Below are 18,998 nucleotides of genomic sequence, written 5' to 3'. Positions count from 1 at the left end.
TCAGCCACCAGGTTCCAGATGCCATCAGGATGCCGGCCAGTCTTCCCTGGACTGAAGACCCCACCAATGTGTCCTGGAGCTCAGCTTCCCCAGAGACCCACCCTACTAGGGAAAGAGAGAGGCAGATTGGGAGTATGCACCGACCAGTGAATGTCCATGCTCAGTGGGGAAGCAATTACAGAAGCCAGACCTTCCACCTTCTGCAATCCACAATGACCCTGGGTCCATGCTCCCAGAGGGATAGAGAATGGGAAAGCTATTAGGGGAGGGGATGGGCTATGGAGATTGGGTGGTGGGAATTGTGTGGAGTTGTACCCCTCCTACCCTATGGTTTTGTTAATTTAACCTTTCTTACATAAAAAATAAATTTTAAAAAAGGATTGTTTCCCAGGACTGCTAATATGATTTATACATAAGTGCTTATAACTATACAGCATAGCACATGTTGTGTAATATTACAATTATAACAAGTACCTATGATGTCATTGCAGTTTTCCTAATAATCAAAATTATGATATGCTACCTTTACTGGGTGGTTAGATGTATAGATGAATTACTAGGAAGATTAGACATGGAAAATCATATTCACAGCTGGGGGGACAGCATAGTGGATCTGCAAAAGACTTTATTATTTATTTTTATTTTTTAACTTATATTTATACAAAGAAAACACTGACAAAAAACATACTAAGAGGGATACAACTTTGCACAGTTCTCACCACCAGAACTCCATATCCCATCCCCTCCCTTGAAAGCTTTCCTATTCTTTATCCCTCCGGGAGTATGGACCCAAAGTCATTATGTGGTACAGAAGGTTGAAGGTCTGGCTTCTGTAATTGCTTCCCTACCGAACATGGGCATTGATAGGTCAATCCATACTCCCAATTGGTCTTTCTCTTTCCCTAGTGGGATGGGGTTCTGGGGAAGCAGGGCTCCAGTGTGTATTGGTGGGGTCGTCTGTCCAGGAAGTCCGGTTGGCATAGTGGTAGCATCTGGAACCTGGTGCCTGAAAGAAGAGCTAACATATAAAGCCAAACAAATTGTTGACTAGTCATGAACCCAAAGGCTGAAATAGTGCAGATGAAGAGTTGGGGTGTTTCCATTTTGTATATAGTTAGTAGGTCTATTTTAGTTATATTCGAAAGTGTCCATGAGTGTACTCATGCTTTTTTTTTTTTTCCTGAGCCTGACATCTGATATGCGGGTACACCCAAGTTATTGTCTTGGGAGATGTTGTCATGGCTGGAAAAAAGGACCAGAAAGATGACCATTCTCTACCATTGTTGTTCCATGTTGAAGGCAATGTCTTATGGGGGCCTGAAAAGGGGTCTATTGTGTTGTTCGTGATAAAGATAACCGGTAACAATGGAGAGAGGGATTTATTTGAGGTCTAGGCCCATCATGTCTGTTTGGGAATATGAGAATTCCCAGACTAGGACCCAACTGATTGGGTGGCCTGATGACTAAAGAGTCATTGTTAATGTATGCCAGTCTCTTGCCCTTATTCGGTGCAAAAGACATTCATTTTTGTTTTCTCTGTTGTCTTTTTTTTTTTTTTTTGCATCCAGGTTTATTGCTGGGGCTCAATTCCTGCACTATGAATCCACTGCTCCTGGAGGCCATTTTTTCCCTTTTGTTGCCCTTGTTGTTTATCATTCTTTGTTGTTACTATTATTGTTGTTGTCATTGTTGGGTAGGACAGAGAGTACTGGAGAGAGATGGGGAAGACAGAGAGGGTTAGAGAAAGGTAGACACCTGCAGACCTGCTTCGCCACCTTTGAAGCAACTCCCCTGCAGGTGGAGAGCCTGGGGCTCGAACAGGGTTCCTTACCCGGGTCTTTGCACTTTGTGCCACATGCACTTAACCCGCTGCACTACTGTCCGGCCACCAGACTTTCATTTTTGAGGGTCTGAAGTCCCAGGTTTGGTTATGAGCACGACCATAAGCCAGAGCTGAGCAGTACTCTAATCTTTCTGTGTCTGTATTTTTCTCTCTTTTTTAAGAAATTATTTATTTGTTCCCTGTTGCCCTTGTTTTTTTTTGTTGTTGTTGTTGTTGTAGTTATTCTTCTTTTCGTCATTGTTGGATAGGACAGAGAGAAATGGAGAGAGGAGGGGAATACAGAGAGGGGGAAAGAAAGATAGACACCTGTAGACCTGCTTCAGTGTCTGAAGTGACTCCCCTGCAGGTGGGGAGCCTGGAGCTCAAACTGGGATGCTTATGCTGGTCCTTGCGCATTGTGTCACATGTGCTTAACCCCCTGCGCTCCTGTATTTTTCTCTCTTATTAAAATAAAATATTTTTAAAAGAAGTGATATTATGAACATTCCCCATTACCTAACATTACAAAACCTTTTCTTCATCATCTTAGTTCAGGAGAAAGCTAAAATCTCAGCTATGCAAGTACAGCTGTGACTATGGTATGCAATATATCGGCAACTTAAGTATATGGTACAAAACTTTTTTTGTGTGTGAGAGGGATAGGAGGGAGAGAGAGAGAACCAGCTATCACTTTGGTACATGTGCTGTCAGGGACCAAACTCAAGGCCTAATGCTTGAGAGGCCACCACTTTATCCATTATGCCACGTCCCAGAACTGGCACAGAACATTTTGACTAATAACAAGTTATGACTACTCACAAGGTAAATAATTAGTTAGAATTATAATTACAGGGGCTTTGCTGTGGTGCACCTGGTTGAGTCCACATGTTACAGTGTGCAAGGACATATATTCAAGCCCCTGCTTTCCACCTGAAGGGATAAAGTTCACAAGTGGTGAAGCTGTTCTACAGGTGTCTCCTCTTCTCTCCCTCTTCCCTCTCCACTTCTCTTAGTCTCTATTGAATAATGATAAATAAAGTTTTTTACAAGTATTTTAAACTATTGAGAATATAGTAAGGGCCAGTATGCTGTAGCCTTGGGTGATGTACACTTGATTTGTTCAATAGTTATTGATCCTTGTGAAAGTTGTGAAGAGATCAGAGCACTGCCTAGTTCTGGCATATGGTGGTCTTGGAGTGAAGCTGAACCTCAGGGGTTTCAGTCACACAAGCTTGGTATGCCTCTTGCAGGGCTACCTCCCTGGCCCTGGCTACTGTTTGGGTAAATAAATTTCATAGGTACACAAGCAGTGTCTGGCTGTCACTGCAGAGCTGAGTAGTGAAGCAAAGAGCCAAATAATAAATATTGAGTGGAAGGCATTGCTTTTGTTTGATCACATGCTATACTTTTTTTTTTCTTTTTGCCTCCAAGGTCATTGCTGGGACTTAATTCCTGCATTACAAATCCAAATCCATTGCTCTTGGTGGCCATCTTTGTTCCATTGTTGTTGCTCTTGTTATTGTTGTTGTTTTGGATAGGACAGAAAAATTGAGAGGGGGAGAGGAAGACACCTGCAGACCTCCTTTGCTGCTTGTGAAGCAACCCTCCCTGCAGGTGGGAGCCTGGGGCTTGAATTGGGATTCTTGAGCCGGTGCACTTTGCACTATGTGCACTTAACCCTGTGTGCCATCACCTCTCCTCACCCCCGTGTAGTTTTTTGATGAAAAGGCTTGTTAAATCTAATGGTATAAAGAGAAATGAGAACTTCTGTGTCAGAAACTTTTATCAGTTCTTGAGAACCCCCATGCGTTGAATTGTAACCCTTTTATTTTTTGAAAACAGTGACTTCTTAACTGACACTTATTAGGTTGATGAAAATGTTTACACTTGTGGGTGGACATATGATTGCAATACCAGCCATCTTCTGCTGGCTGTGGCTGGATCTAGAGGCATAGTTAGGATTATTAATCCCATAACAATGCAGTGCATAAAGGTAGGTTTCTGGTTCAGTTGTAGTGCAGTAGTACTCCCTCCCTCTCTCCTTCCCTGCTTGTCCCCCTTACCCTCTCAGTGCACCCCTGAGTACTACCTCAGAAGTATTTCTCCTCATTCGGGATGGCTATCATAGCACTGAAGCTTCCTTCAGTACTATGAGGGTCAGGCTCAAACTGGGGCCAAGTGCATGGCCACGTGAGCATACTATGAAAGTAAGTTATGTTTGCCTGTCCTAAAATATTTTTAAAACCTACAGGTATATTTTTTCTGCTCATGAAAGTTTGAGCTCATAGCTTTAAATTTACATGAGATATAAATATTTAAAGTTACAGTATAATCTCATTTTTGTTCTTTACACAGCTGATGTCCAAGTTTTTTAAAATATATATATTTATTTATGTTTCCCTGTTATTTCCATTGTTGTTTATTGTTGTTATTATTGCTGTGGGCGCGAGGAATAACATCATTGCAAGACTGGCCAGCTCCTCATGGGGCGCGAGCGCTTCCACACTATGATCATCATCTCTGGCATTATGCTATTCCACTGCAGAATACTGTGCCCCAGTATGGTTCCTTAGCCCCCATGTCCACTTGGTCGATTCCAAATTATATTCCTCCATGAGGATAATTTCTGGAACCATCCGTTCCACCCCGGTTCCATGGCTGCCAGTCCTTAGCAACATCGCCCCGCCAGATATTCATCGGGATGCGGCATCATCTAAGTTCATTTCCCACGTCTACGCTCAACCGGACCTGCCAATATACACGGATATCTTCGCCCACCCTGTCCAACGCTTGACGTCTCATCACCCAATCTGGTCCCCTATGCCTACACTGAACTTCTCTGTTCCAGTCTCTTGGAAACTGAGTTGGCAGTCAGCTGAGGTAAAGAACAAACACCTCATCACAGACCCCTGCAAGCGTCAACCCGGCTTTGACCTAGCACGTTATGATTGGGCCCTCCTTAATCGCTATTGAACAGGCCATGGCCGGTGCGCCGCTATGTTCCATCGCTGGGGGGCCAGAGATGACCCGAACTGCCCCTGCGGCTCCAGACAGACTATGACCCACATAGTCAACGACTGCCACCTCTCCAGATTCAAAGGAGGTCTCAAAACTTTACATCAGGCTCAACCTGATGCTCTTGACTGGCTACGGAAGGGCAAACGCTAGAAGAAGAAGATTATTGCTGTTGTCATTGTTGTTGGATAGGATAGAGAGAAATCAAGAGAGGAGGAGAAGACAGAAAGGGGGAGAGAAAGATAAACACCTACAGACCTGCCTCACCACTTGTGAAGCAACTCCGCTTCAGGTGGGGAGCCATGTGCTCTATAGGAGATCCTTATGCTGGTCCTTGGACATGTACTTAATCCGCTGCACTACCGCGTGACTCCCAAAGTCCAAACTTTTCAAGTTACTATATAAAAGTCAGTATCTAAAAGTAAGTATTTTTTACCTTTTTTTTTTTTTTTTGTCTGTGCTAGACAGACACTCTGGTGGCAATATTTGGTGGTATGGAAGAGCGCAGAGATGAAGTTCTCACTGCTGTAAGTTGAGAGCTGCAGGGCAATGACCTTCAGGTGTATGTATCTGGGCATGACCCTTGTGGGCCTCTTCCCTTAGAAGGAAGAATATGATTTGTCTCATGAAATCTGCCAGCTTCACTGACTTATGACATAGAGGTTTTTAATCTTACAGTTGAAGACCTGAAGGAAGTTCCTTGGTGTTTGAGCCATATTCATTTTTTTTTTTTTTTTTTACTAGAGAACTGCTCTACTCTGCCTTATGGTGGTACCAGGATTGAACCTGGGTTTTTAGAGCCTCAGGCATGAGAGTATCTTTGCATAACCATTATGTTGTTTACCCCAACCCTTGATCCATATTCTTTCATATTCTTTTTTAAATTTCTTTATTAGGAGATTAATGTTTTACATATCACAGAAAATACAATAGTTTGTACATGCATAACATTTCCCAGTTTTCCACATATCAATACAACCCCCACTAGGTCCTCTGTCATCCTTTTCCAGGACCTGCACTCTCCCTCCACCCCCAATCCAGAGTCTTTTAATTTGCTGTAATATACCAACTCCAGGTTCTACTTGTGTCTTCTCTTCTGATCTTGTTTTTCAACTTCTGTCTGAAATCCCATATTCATCCTTCTGTTTCTGATTTATTTCACTTAACATGATTTCTTCAAGCTCCATCCAAGATAAGCTGAAAATGGTGAAATCACTGTGTTTAATAGCTCAGTAGTATTCCATTGTGTATATAGACCACAACTTGCTCATTCACTCATCTGTTGTTGGACACCTGAGTTGCTTCCAGGTTTTGGCTACTACAAATTGTGCTGCTATGTAGATAGGTATACACAAATCTTTTTGGAAGGGTGTGTTGGGTTCCTTAGGATATATCCCCAGGAGAGGAATTGCAGGATCATAGGGCAGGCCCATTTCTAGCCTTCTGAGAGTTCTCCAGAATGCTCTCCCCAGAGGTTGGACCAATCTACGCTCCCAACAGCAGTGCAGGAAGGTTCCTTTGACCCCACAACCTATGCAGGATTGGTTGCTGCTACCTTTTCTGATGTATGACATTCTCACAGGAGTGAAGTGGTATCTGATGTTTGTCTTTATTTCCATTTCTCTGACAATCAAAGACTTGGAGGATTTTTTCACGTTTCGTGGCCTTTTGGGTCTCTTCTGTGGAGAATTTTCCGCCTATGTCTTCTCCCCGTTTTTGGATGGGGTCATTTGTTTTCTTGTTGTTGAGTTTGGCAAGCTCTTTATATATTTTGATTATTAAACTATTGTTATAGTGATTCAATTTCATTCTTCTGCATGTTTTACCCCATTTTTTCCAACACCATTTGTTGAAGAGACTCTGCTTTCTCTATTTAATAGTCTGGGCACCTTTGTCACAGATTAGATGTCCATATGTGGGGGCTTACTTCTGAGATCTCACTTCTATTCCACTGGTCAGTGTGTCTATTCATGTTCCAGTACCAAGCAGTTTTGATGACTTGACCCCATTATACAATTTTTAGATCTGAGAGTGTGATGCCTCCAGTTCTGTTCTTTCTGCTCAAGATTGTTTTGGCAATTCTGGGTGTTTTCTGGTTTCAGATAAACATTTGTAGCATTGGTTCTATTTTCCTAAAAAATGTGGTTGGGATCTTGATGGAGATATCATTAAATTTGTAGATGGCTCTGGGTCGGTTATTCATGTCAATGATATTAATTCTTCCTTGATAGTCTTTTTTAATGATATTTATTGGGTTTTCAGAAAAGTTATGATACATGTTTCATAGAAAAATACTCCATTATTTTTCCTACAACCAAAGCCATAATATAGGTTTGTGTGTTTAGGTACTGCACCTGGTATGTGAATGATTCCACCCTTCTGAACTGCTTTTTAAAAGTTATTATTAATCGTTAGTTACAAGATTATGAGATATACACTTTATAGTTCGATACCATCTCCACCCTTCCTCCTCCCAAAGATAATCACTGTAGTTTTCATAATTCTTAACAGTTTCCTTTCTTCTGTTTTGTTTGGATTCCCCCACCACCACTTTGGCAAATTCATGTAAATCAGATCTCTAAATTCCACAGCACAGATCTGTAGACACCGCAGCACCAGAGCTACTTTTTCCATAGTACCCACCATATATTGCTGGGATTCAGATTGGGGCATTGCCCTACGTGATGAACTCTCTCTTGATCCCACATAACATAATTTTAAATACTGAGTGTGTCCTACCTATCTACTGTAGCACTGCTCAACTATGGCTTATAGTCCTGGGGCCTTAGAGACTCAGGCATTAAATTTTATGCAGAACCATTTTACAGTCTCCCCTTCCCCTGGGTTAATTCCTCTTCACTGAAATAGGTACACTTCTTTATACTTGGGTGTTGTGAGTCATTTGATGTCACAGTACCTCCCAGAATGGGTGGCTTCAAGTTTGTTGGCAAGTGGCCTGACAGAGGTAGTCATGAGCAGAACTTCCCCCCCTTCAACTTAACTTCTTTCTTCTGCCGTTTCTCCTGGTATGGGGTTTTTCTCTCTCTCTCTTCCCTCCTTGGAGCTTCATGTGACCCAGGCATAATTCCAAGATGGATATAGTGTACCCACTCCACACTTACAATCGCTCAGTGAAGTGAGCACTTGATTTTATTAATACCAAATAATTGTTGTTTATAGCCTCTTGTAGTTTGTGTATTCATTATGTAAATAAACAAACAAATGTGGCTATTTCATTCTTCCTTATTTAGTTTTATTTTTTTAATTTTTATTTATAAAAAGGAAACACTGACAAAAACCATACAATAAGAGGGGTGCAACTTTGCACAGTTCCCACCACTTGAACTCTGTATCCCATCCCCTCCCTTGATAGCTTCCTATTATTTATCCCTCTGTGAGTATGGGCCCAGCATCATGGGGTGCAGAAGGTGAAAGGTCTGGCTTCTATAATTGCTTCCTTGCTGAAGATGGGCATTGGAAGGTGGATCCATACTCCCATGCTGTCTCTCTCCTTCCCTAGTGCGGCGGGGTTCTGGGGAAGTGGGGCTTCAGGACACATTGATGGGGTCATCTGTCCAGGAGGTCTCATTGACTAATCATGAACCTAAAGGTTGTAATAGTGCAGATGAAATGTTGGGGGGGTCTCCGTTTTGTAGATAGCTAGTAGGCCTATTTTAGTTATATTCCAAAGGGCCCATGACTATACTAGTTTTTTATTTTTATTTTTTTGATCCTGACATCTGATATGAAGGTGGATCTAAATTAATGTCTGGGGAGATGATGTCATGGCTTGAAAAAGACCAGAAAGCTGAAAATCAGGGAAGAGAATAGCTACCAAATATGGGAAAGGTTATAAATAATGTTGACAGTAAACCTCATCAATCTGATGTGATCCTGGTCCCATATTCAGCTTAGGAGCCTATGTGACCTCTGCATCTCTTTAGATCTGACCTCACATTCTGTGGTCATGAGTAGGAACGTTCCAAGCTACCCCAGTTTCAGGACCCATCTTCCTCAGGTGTGGCATAGAGTATGTTGTCCAGCCTCCCTTCAGAACATTCTCTACCATTGTTGATCCACATTGAGGACAAGGTCCTTTGGGGGCCCAAAGAGGGGTCTATTGTGTTGTTCCTCATAGAGATGACCATTAACAATGGAAAGAGGGTTATATTTGAGATCTAGGCCCATCATGTCTGTTTGGGAATCTCAGGACTCCCTGACTAGGGCCTCAGCTGACGGGATGGCCTGATAGTGACTAAAGAGTCATTATTAGAGTATAATAGTCTCTAGCCTTTTTTAAATATTTATTTATTTATTTTCCCTATTGTTGCCCTAGTTTTTCATTGTTGTTGTAGTTATTATTGTCGTCATCATTGCTGGATAGGACCGAGAGAAATGGAAAGAGGAGTGGAAGACAGAGAGGGGGAGAGAAAGATAGACACCTGCAGACCTGCTTCAGTGCCTGTGAAGCGACTCCCCTGGAGCCAGGGGCTCTCTAACCGGGATCCTTATGGCAGTCCTTGCTCTGTGTCTTGCCTTTATTCAGTTTTTGGAGTCCTTACTTTGATAAGGTTAGCTTTGGAGTGACTGAGGGAAGTATAATAGGAAGTAGGTGAGGAGGGTATCTAACTCTAACTAGACACTATTTCATTAGGAACTTTATGGTGTCTCTTTAGGTCTTTATACTAACTTGCTGCATATACTGACTCACTACAGACTATTGTGCCCTTTTGCTTTCAGGCATATAGTCTGCCCTAATTTATGAATACATGTGAATATAGGCCCTGTCTCATGAGACCAGAGCACTGCTCAGCTCTGGCTTATGGTGATGTTGAGAATTGAACCTGGGACCTTTGGTGCCTCAGGCCAGAAAGACTTTTTGCACAACTATTATGCCATCTCCCAAACCCAATACCTCTGTCTTTTACTGTAGTAACCTCTACATCCTTTCCATACTTAGAAAAAAGCTGTTCTTAATAGATGAGTCATGGGTGACTAAGTAAAGGGGTGAGTTGGATGCGTACACTGTACTTGAGTTCAGCCCACTACTCTCTGTTCTTCAGAAGTTCATGAGTGTTCATCTCAATTGAATCTCAGTTTAGGAGTTGGACAGTAACACTGTGGGTTAAGCACACATGGCACAAAATGCAAGGACTGGTGTAAAGATCCCAGTTTGAGCCCCCCCCCCCGCTCCCCACCTGCAGGGGGGGGTGCTTCACAAGTGATGAAGTGGGTCTGCAGGTGTCTATCTTTCTCTTCCTCTCTCTGTGTTCCCCTCCTCTCTTTCTCTCTGTCCTACCTAACAACAACAACATCAATAACAACAATAAGAAGAACTACAACACTAAAAGAAGGGCAACAAAAGGGAATAAATAAATAAATAAATATTTTAAAAGAGAATCTCTGTTTGCCTCACTTCAGGCAACTTCCATGGCACGAACTTAGTAGTGGAAATCAGGTGCCAGAGCACGGAAGATATCTACAACAGCAGGACTTCTTCGTGGAGCCCTATTAGTTTCTTCAGCCGGAGGAACAGAGCTGCAGGTTTCTCTCCACCTCTCTATTTCCTCCTCCCCTCTCAATGTCTGTCTATCCAATAATACTAACTAATTGCCGGATTAGCTTTGCGGGCGGGAGACAGAGATGACCAGGGACTCATGGCTCAGCTGAGAACACAGTTGAGTCTTTATTCAAGAGTGGGGATGCAGTTCAAAAAACTAATCTCTTCTAATCACAACACGATTCTGTCCTGCATCTCTCTTCTCTGGCGGAAGAGTCAGGAACAAAGGAAGTACATAGGATAGGGGACGTGGAGAAGGGAAGAGGGGGAACCAGGGAGGACTAAACTTAATATCCCAGAGGCAGGGGGGGAAGTGAGGGCCAAACCAATATCCAGGAGGCAGGGGGATGCCCAGCTAACAGTGGACACACAAACAGAACTCATCACAAGCAACACAAAGTGAAACCAATGTGATGATAAAAACAGAAGGTTTCACAAGCAGAATCTAGAAGCATACCAACAAATAATAATATTTAAATTTTTTTAAATGAGAGATACACACCTACAGACCTACTTCACCACTTGTGAAGTATTCTCCTGTGGGGGTTGGGGTGGGCACTCAGACCTTAGGAGGGAGTCCTTGTACTTTTTACTAGTATGCTTAACTGGGTGTGCCAATGTCTGTCTTTCTCCCTCTCTATCTCTTCCTCCCTTCAATTTCTATCTGCTATGTCAAATAAGTTAAAAGAAAAACAGGGAGGGAAGAAGGAAGGAATGTGAAAAAATAGCCTCCAGGAGTGGTGGCTTTGCCATGTAGACACCTAGCCCCAGTGATAACCCTGGTGGCAGTAAACATAAAATAAGAAGTGCAGATTTCTGCCTCCCTTAAGTTTTATCAAAACATTCAAGGACATAACTGGGTAACTGGAGCATACAGATGGACTCTGTAAAATAAACAGATTAATTGAAAAGGGTTTATCATATTCCATGGTGGCAAGGCAGTTTATCCAAAGCGTTCATTAACTGTGCACGTAAAGCACTCACAGAGGGGTTTTTTTTTTTTTGCTTTTAAATCTAATACATCTATAGAACAGTATATTAGATAATTTAGTGTGAATTTTAGAAAAAAATGTAAAAGTGAAAGTAAACTAGTGGTTTTTTTTTATTTAAGAAAGGATTAATCAACAAAACCATATGGTAGGAGGGGTACAACTCCACACAATTCCCACCATCCAATCTCCATATCCCATCCCCTTCCCTGACAGCTTTCCCATTCTCTATCCCTCTGGGAGCATAGACCCAGGGTCATTGTGGGTTGGAGAAGGTAGAAGGTCTGGGTTCTCTAATTGCTTCCCCGCTGAACATGGGCGTTAACTGGTCAGTCCACACTCCCAGTCTGCCTCTCTCTTTCCCTAGTAGGGTGTGTCTCTGGGGAAGCTGAGCCCCAGGACACATTGGTGGGGTCTTCAATCCAGGGAAGCCTGGCCAGCATCCTGATAGCATCCGGAACCTGGTGACTGAAAAGAGAGTTAACATATGAAGCCAAACAAATTGTTGAGCAATCATTGACCCAAAGGTTGGAATAGTGGAGAGGAAGTGTTAGGGTGTTACTCACTGCAAACTCTAGTGTGCTTCTGCTTTCAGCTAAAACTAGTGTGTTTTAACAAGAGTTATTTAAAAAATATTTATTGTAGAGAGAAGAGAGCACCAGAGTATGGTCACTCTGGCACACGCTGTTGCTGGAGGTCAACCTTGGGGACACTGTGCTTCTGAGCCCAGATTTTTATCTATTGTGCCACCTCCCAGGTTACAACAAATTACACTGGAAAAATATTTGATTTGGGGGCCATGCAGTGGTGCACCTTGGTTAAGTGCTCACATTACAGTGCTCAAGGCACCAGGTTCAGAGCCCCTCGTCCCAACCTGCAGGAGGAAAGTTTCACGAGTTATGACACAGGTTGCAGGTGTCTCTGTTTCATTCCCTCTTTTTTTTTCTTTTTTTGCCCCCAAGATTATTGCTGGGGCTCAGTGCCCACACTATAAATCCACTATTCCTGGAGGCTATTTTTTCCCCTTTGTTGCCCTTGTTGTTTATCATTGTCATTTTTATTATTATTGTTGCTGTCATTGTTGTTGGATTTGACAGAGAGAAATCAAGAAAGGAGGGGAAGAAAGGGGAGAAGAAAGGGGAGAAAAAGATGGACACCTGCAGATCTGCTTCACCGATTGTGAAGCAACTCCCCTGCAGATGGGTGTCGGGGGCTGCAAACCAGGATTATTATGTGCTTTGCACCATGTGCACTTAACTCACTGCACTACTACGAACACCCCTCTTTCCCTCTTTATCCCCACCTTCCCTTTCAATTTCTCTGTCTGAATACAATAATATATAAATAAAAGGTTGAAAAGGATTTATAAAATTATTTAATTGATTTCTTAATACAAGGTAATGGTGTGGTGGGGAGATCCAGAGCATCCTATTGTTTCTGAGTGACGTTTCAGTGTCTCAGCAGATTATGTTCAAAATACAAATAGTAGAGCTGTCTTCACAAACTCTTGAGTTCAGTTTAGCTACCACATTGCCATCATCATCATCATCATTTCCATGACCAAGAGCTTTCACTGACTTTACCCTGTTCTGGAAGTTCACCATATACTCTTAGGGTTGCAGCTTCCTCTCCACTGTGCATATGGCATCAGCTTTGTTACCCCAGTGGTCTGGAACACCAACCAGTGTAACATGTGAGGTGTTTCTCCAGATCCTCTGATATGACATCTCTTTATACCATCAAAATGCATTGCTTCTAATCATACACTTCTTAACAAGTAATTTCCTACGCACACTCTTGACTGTCCTCTGCAATCATCAGTTCTCTCTCTTACTTCTTTGCCTCTTTGTTTTTATTCTTGTGCATGGGATTGGCAGTCACCTCACAGTCTGCCTACATCCTTCCTGATTATGGCAGTGAAACCGCCAATGCTTTCAGAGATGACTACAAGTCTCTTCATCTTTTTTTCTTTTCTGAGACTTTAAATAAAATTTAAGTATTCATAATAATCTTAAGATGACTAACCAGTTGCCCAGATGAAGTGAATTTCCTGGAGTTACAAATGCAATGAGCTTTTGGGTGGGAAAAGATGAAAGTAGTGAAGTAGCAGGGCCCATATTGAAGAACCATGCATTCTCAGACAGAATTTGTAATTTTCTTTTCCTATAAACCACTTGAAGTCTCTGAACACCAAAGGGCCTAGAACTGAAGGTGATTTTGTCTGGCAGAGACAAAATTATGATTTCCAAAGTAAATACCCCATACAATGTATTGCTTTTTTGTTATCAAATTCTGTTGCTAATCTGACTTCTTATCCTCAAGTGTGGATACTGAATCAGCTTAAATGAATCTATGTCACTGTCTCTTGGTAGATGGGTTACCCTGTTTCATGAACTGTCAGTTCTAAAATGACAAAGGGAAAACCAACTTTTTTTTCTTGTTTATAAAATGACAACGGGAAAATCAATTTTTTTCTTGTAGTTATTTTTGTTGTTATTGATGTTGTCATTGTTACATAGGACAGAGAGAAATGAATAGAGGTGGGGAAGACAGACAGGGAGAGAAAGACATCTGCAGACCTGCTTCACTGACTGTGAAGCCACTCCCCTGCAGGTGGGGAACCTGGGGCTTGAATCTGGATCCTAACAGGGTCCATGTGCTTAGCGCCACATGTGTTTAACCCTCTGCGCTACTGCCCGACTCCTGCTACTTTGTTTTTATATTTAATAATGAGTTTTGCAAACATTTCTTTATTTTTATTGTTGTTGTTATTGATGCCGTTGTTGTTGGATAGGACAGAGAGAAATGGAGAGAGGAGGAGAAGATAGAGAGGGGAAGAGAAAGATAAACACCTGCAGATCTGCTTCACCGCTTGTGAAACGACTGCCCTGCTGGTCGGGAGCCAGGGGCTCGAACCGGGATCCTAACACTGGTCCTTGAGCTTTGCGCCAGTGCGCTTAAGCCACTGCACTACCACCCGACCCCCGTAACATTACTTTTTTCTCCTTTTTTTAAATTTATTTATTCCCTTTTGTTGCCCTTGTTGTTTTATTGTTGTAGTTATTATTGTTGTTGCCGTCGTTGTTGGATAGGACAGAGAGAAATGGAGAGAGGAGGGGAAGACAGAGAGGAGGAGAGAAAGATAGACACCTGCAGACCTGCTTCACCACCTGTGAAGCGACTCCCCTGCAGGTGGGGAGCCAGGGTTCGAACCGGGATCCTTACGCCGGTCCTTGTGCTTTGCGCCACCTGCGCTTAACCCGCTGCGCTACAGCCCGACTCCCTCTCCTTTGTTTTTTTAAGTCTTGTGAAATGCCATTGTGGCCTGGTAACCTGGCATGATGGAAGATGATATAGATAACATTAAACCCAATGAATCTAAATAAATTAAATAATAATTAAATACAGTGTGACTATCCTGCGTGATTTGTTTATAGTCGGTATGACATTTGATACATGAGGTTTTATGGATTTCTGAAAAAAGGTAGCAAAATTTACATATGAAATTACAAAATTATGATTATTGTTTTCTGCACATCTTTTGTTGTTTCATGTAAGAACTTACTCAGTGCTTTGCGTGTTTCTCTTATTTTTTTTCCACCTTAGATGCTATTCTACCTTTGTGACTTCACTCACCATCTGTACTGCTATTATGAATGAATTGATAGCTGCCAGTGGTGGCAGTTTGGTGTATATTTTCCATAACATCTGTTACTAAGATTTAATATTGGAGGCTAGGGTATTAATTCATCTGTGTAGCATTACCAGAAAAACTTGAAAGAATCAGTATATAAGGCAAAGACAAAAATAGCAGTCATCTGAAATTCTTAAAACATTTGATATTAGGATGAAAGTATTGAAAGAGTTTTCTATAGCTTTGGCTATACTGTTAAAGCAGAAGAAACAATTAGCTGGTGCAAGTTGTAAAGTCATTGCCAAATGATTTGCATAATACCTTAATTTTCAAAGTTCAAGTAGCATCTGTGTATATCCTGCTTTTTCCTAAGATGCATACACACCGATGGTGAAGTTTGGTTTATAAATTAAGCACAATAAGAGATTAATAGCAATAACAAAGGGATAGTTGCAATATTATTGTAATAAAAGCTGTGTTTCTCTGCCACCAAATAGCATGTAATTTCTTATCAGAATTGGCCATGGGGTAACAAATTACTGGAAAGGAAAAGTTCAGATGAGATTTCAAGTCCATTTACAATGGTTCTCACACCCATTTACAAATCAGAAGTAAAAAACACAATAGAATGATAATATACTCATTTTCAAGAGGTGACTTTTCTAAAGTTAGAAAGGTGTCTTTGGACAACTTGACTATTCAGTGGCCTTATTTTGATAATTTGATGTTTTTAAAAATAGGTTTATACAGATGCTTGCATTGGGCAATTGGGTTGGCAGACTCTATGTTTGGGATTTAGAAGCTGAAGATCCTCACAAAACTAAGTAAGTATTTAGAAATTCATAATTTCTACCCTTTTCTCTAAAATGTTTTATCACTTTAGAGATTCTTATATCATTCCAGAGTTATTTTGATGCACCTATTTAGTTTTTACCAAAGCACTGCTCAGCTCTGGCTTATGGTGGTGCTATGGTTTGAACACTGGGGCCTGGAGCCTCAGGCATGAAAATCTTTCAGATAACCACTATGCTGTCTCCCCAGCCCTACTTTTTTGTTTTTTTAATTGCTTTTCAGGAGTATAGTGAAGGAAACTTAGTTCTCTATGTAAGTTACACAGTACATCTTAAATTTAAAATATGCTCATTTTGCACAGAAGTCTTTGTGTGAAGTCTGTTTTGTTTTGAATGCCTTCTACATGAGGTGGAAACTGTCTCATTCACAGTTTTAAGTGAGTTAGATGTAAATGAATGAAACACGATAGCATTCTGCATGAATAGTATAACCTGTTGTCATGTTTTCTCCTTAGATGTACAACATTGTCTCATCATAAATGTGGTGCTGCTATCTGTCAAACCAGCATTAGCAGAGACAGCAACATTCTCATAGCCATTTTTTGTGTCAATGGCAGTATTTGGCGATGGGACCAACTTCAAAAAAATACCTTTTCCTAATCAAAATTAGGGTTTGTTTTCTGAGTACAGGAGAACTAATGTATCTTGCTATTAAGGGCACTTAGAGCCATTAAAGTTGTCTGTCAGCATTCAATCAAGGTGAGCTGAATGTAGTGATGTTTACACTGTTCACATTCTTTGTACTGTCTCCTGCTCAGACTCTACTGCTTTTAATAAAATTTTATTTTTGTAAAATTGTGTTGCTTCATTGTGATGAAAAGAATGGTTGAAAGCAATAAATGTATGCCTTACCTTTTTGTAATGATCTTTATTTTTGTAGTTCTTTTTCCTGGAAAAGAAATGCAATGTAGTAAAGTATAAGCTCCATATAGGACATAAATTGTGATTCTGCCAGGCCAAATAAAGGTTGGATTATTTACTTCTAAACAAAACAAAACAAAAATGAGATTCTGCTGCTGCCATGTGTTGACCTTGGATAAATATCTTAGAGTTTGTTCCAGTTTCCTTATGTATGGAACAGGGATAATAAGCTTCATAGGGTTATTGTACCAATCCAGTCAGTTAACACATGTAAAGTACCTGGAATGCAGCCTACACTAAACCATAAATACATTTTTAAGTTTATTAAAAATTTTAGTTTTAAAATATTGTCAGCATGGCTGCACTACTCTGACCTGGCTTTCAAATAGACTCATCACCAAAGCTTCCTCCAATGCAGAGGGAGCTGGGCTTGAACCTAGGTTGCAGGCATGTCAGAGCATCCCAGTATTAATCTATTTTATTTATTTACTTATTTATTTTAACCAGAGAACTGATCAGCTCTGACTTTTGGTAGTATGGGTGATTGAACCTGGGACTTTGGAGCCTGAGGCATCACCATTATTATCTTTGCATAACCATTATGCTATCTCCCCCCACCCACACCACACTATTAAAGTGAGATATTTTAATGGCCTGCAAATTATATATATATATATGTATATATAATTTTATTAGTGTTCCCTGAGGAGTAAACTCTGGCTGTGAGCATACTGAGCAAACTCCCAAGCCCATTTTTTCTTTCCATTTATCTAGAGAGACACGTAGCACCATGCCACCATTCATGGAGCTCTCCCCCCACTCCTCCCATTCTCTTGTGCTCTCTGGTACTCCTGTTTCATACCTGGTTTGAACCAAGGTATGAAACCCAGGTGTTGAAGCCAGGTTTGAAAGGTCAGGTGATTACAAAATACAAAGACTGATTTTTTGACAAGTTTGTTTTAGGTTTATGGCCCTTATTTATATAACAACGACCATGATAATACATCCTCTTGCACATTTATTTTTTCCTTCTTGAAAATTGTGATTAGTAGTGGTTTACAAAATTGAATGCACCCTCCCACCTCCCAAAGAAAATCACTATAGGTGACTGTCACTCACCTATAGTGGCAGAGCTTTGCACATGCCCTGGAAGTACTGGTCCTCAGGGCGGGTCGCTAGTTGTGAGGGAGATCAGAGGTCATACGCTGGGTGGCATAACCTTTTAAAAAAAGGCCATTGTGCACCTGAGAGGTGATGTTGGACTCTCATGCAAGAAGTTTTGAGTTCAAACCTTGGCATCTCATGCCAGAGTGATGCTCTGGTTCTCTCTCTGTCTCCGTCTCCTCCTCCATAACCTCTGTCTTACTAATGAAAAAATAATTTTGGTTTTCAGAAAAAGTACAGAAATGGAGTTCATTTCCATTTAACATCCTCCAAGAATAATGCTTCTTTTAAAGTAATGATATGAAATCATGAGTATATGTTATGTGTGAGCATGTGTATTCATAGCCTCTGGTATACTGTCAGGATCTGTTGAACAATTTATACATTTTCTTTCCTTTATTTTTTAAGGTAAGATACCAGTATTTTAGTAACTTTTATGCAAGGAGACTCAGTAATACAGTGTCTGCTTTTTTTTCTTTCTTTTGCTTTATTTTAGTTTTCTTATATTTTATAGGACAGAGAAAAATTCTGAGGGGGGAAGAAAGACACCTGCTAATATTACTGCCATACTACTCCTGAAGCTTCCCCCCTCCTCCACCCCCTGCAGTTGGGGGCTGAGATCTTGAACCTGGGTCCTTGTGCATGGTCATGTGTAATCCAAGTGTGCCACCACCCTGTTCTTGATGTGTACATTTTTTAAAAGATTTTTAAAAACATTTATTCATTTTCCCTTTTTGTTGCCCTTGTTGTTTTTATTGTTGTAGTTATTATTGTTGTTGTTATTGGTGTCATCGTTTGGATAGAACAGAGAGAAATAGAGAGAGGAGTGGGAGACAGAGAGAGGGAGAGAAGTTAGACACCTGCAGACCTGCTTCACTGCTTGTGAAGCGACTCCCCTGCAGGTGGGGTGCCGGGGGCTTGAACCTGGATCCTTATACCAGTCCTTGTGCTGTGCGCCATGTACACTTAACCCGCTGCACTACCCCTGACTACCAATGTGTACATTTCTTAACCTGCACTGAAAGTGTTAGTTGTCATGGGCCAAGAAGCTCTGTTGATAGATATGCAGTTGGTAGCAGGTTCTGAATCTATTGTGACTTTC

This window comes from Erinaceus europaeus, chromosome 17, assembly GCF_950295315.1.
Source record: "Erinaceus europaeus chromosome 17, mEriEur2.1, whole genome shotgun sequence".
NCBI lineage: Eukaryota > Metazoa > Chordata > Mammalia > Eulipotyphla > Erinaceidae > Erinaceus > Erinaceus europaeus.
The sequence above is the reverse complement of the archived record's forward strand: the minus strand, read 5'-3'. Positions refer to the sequence as shown.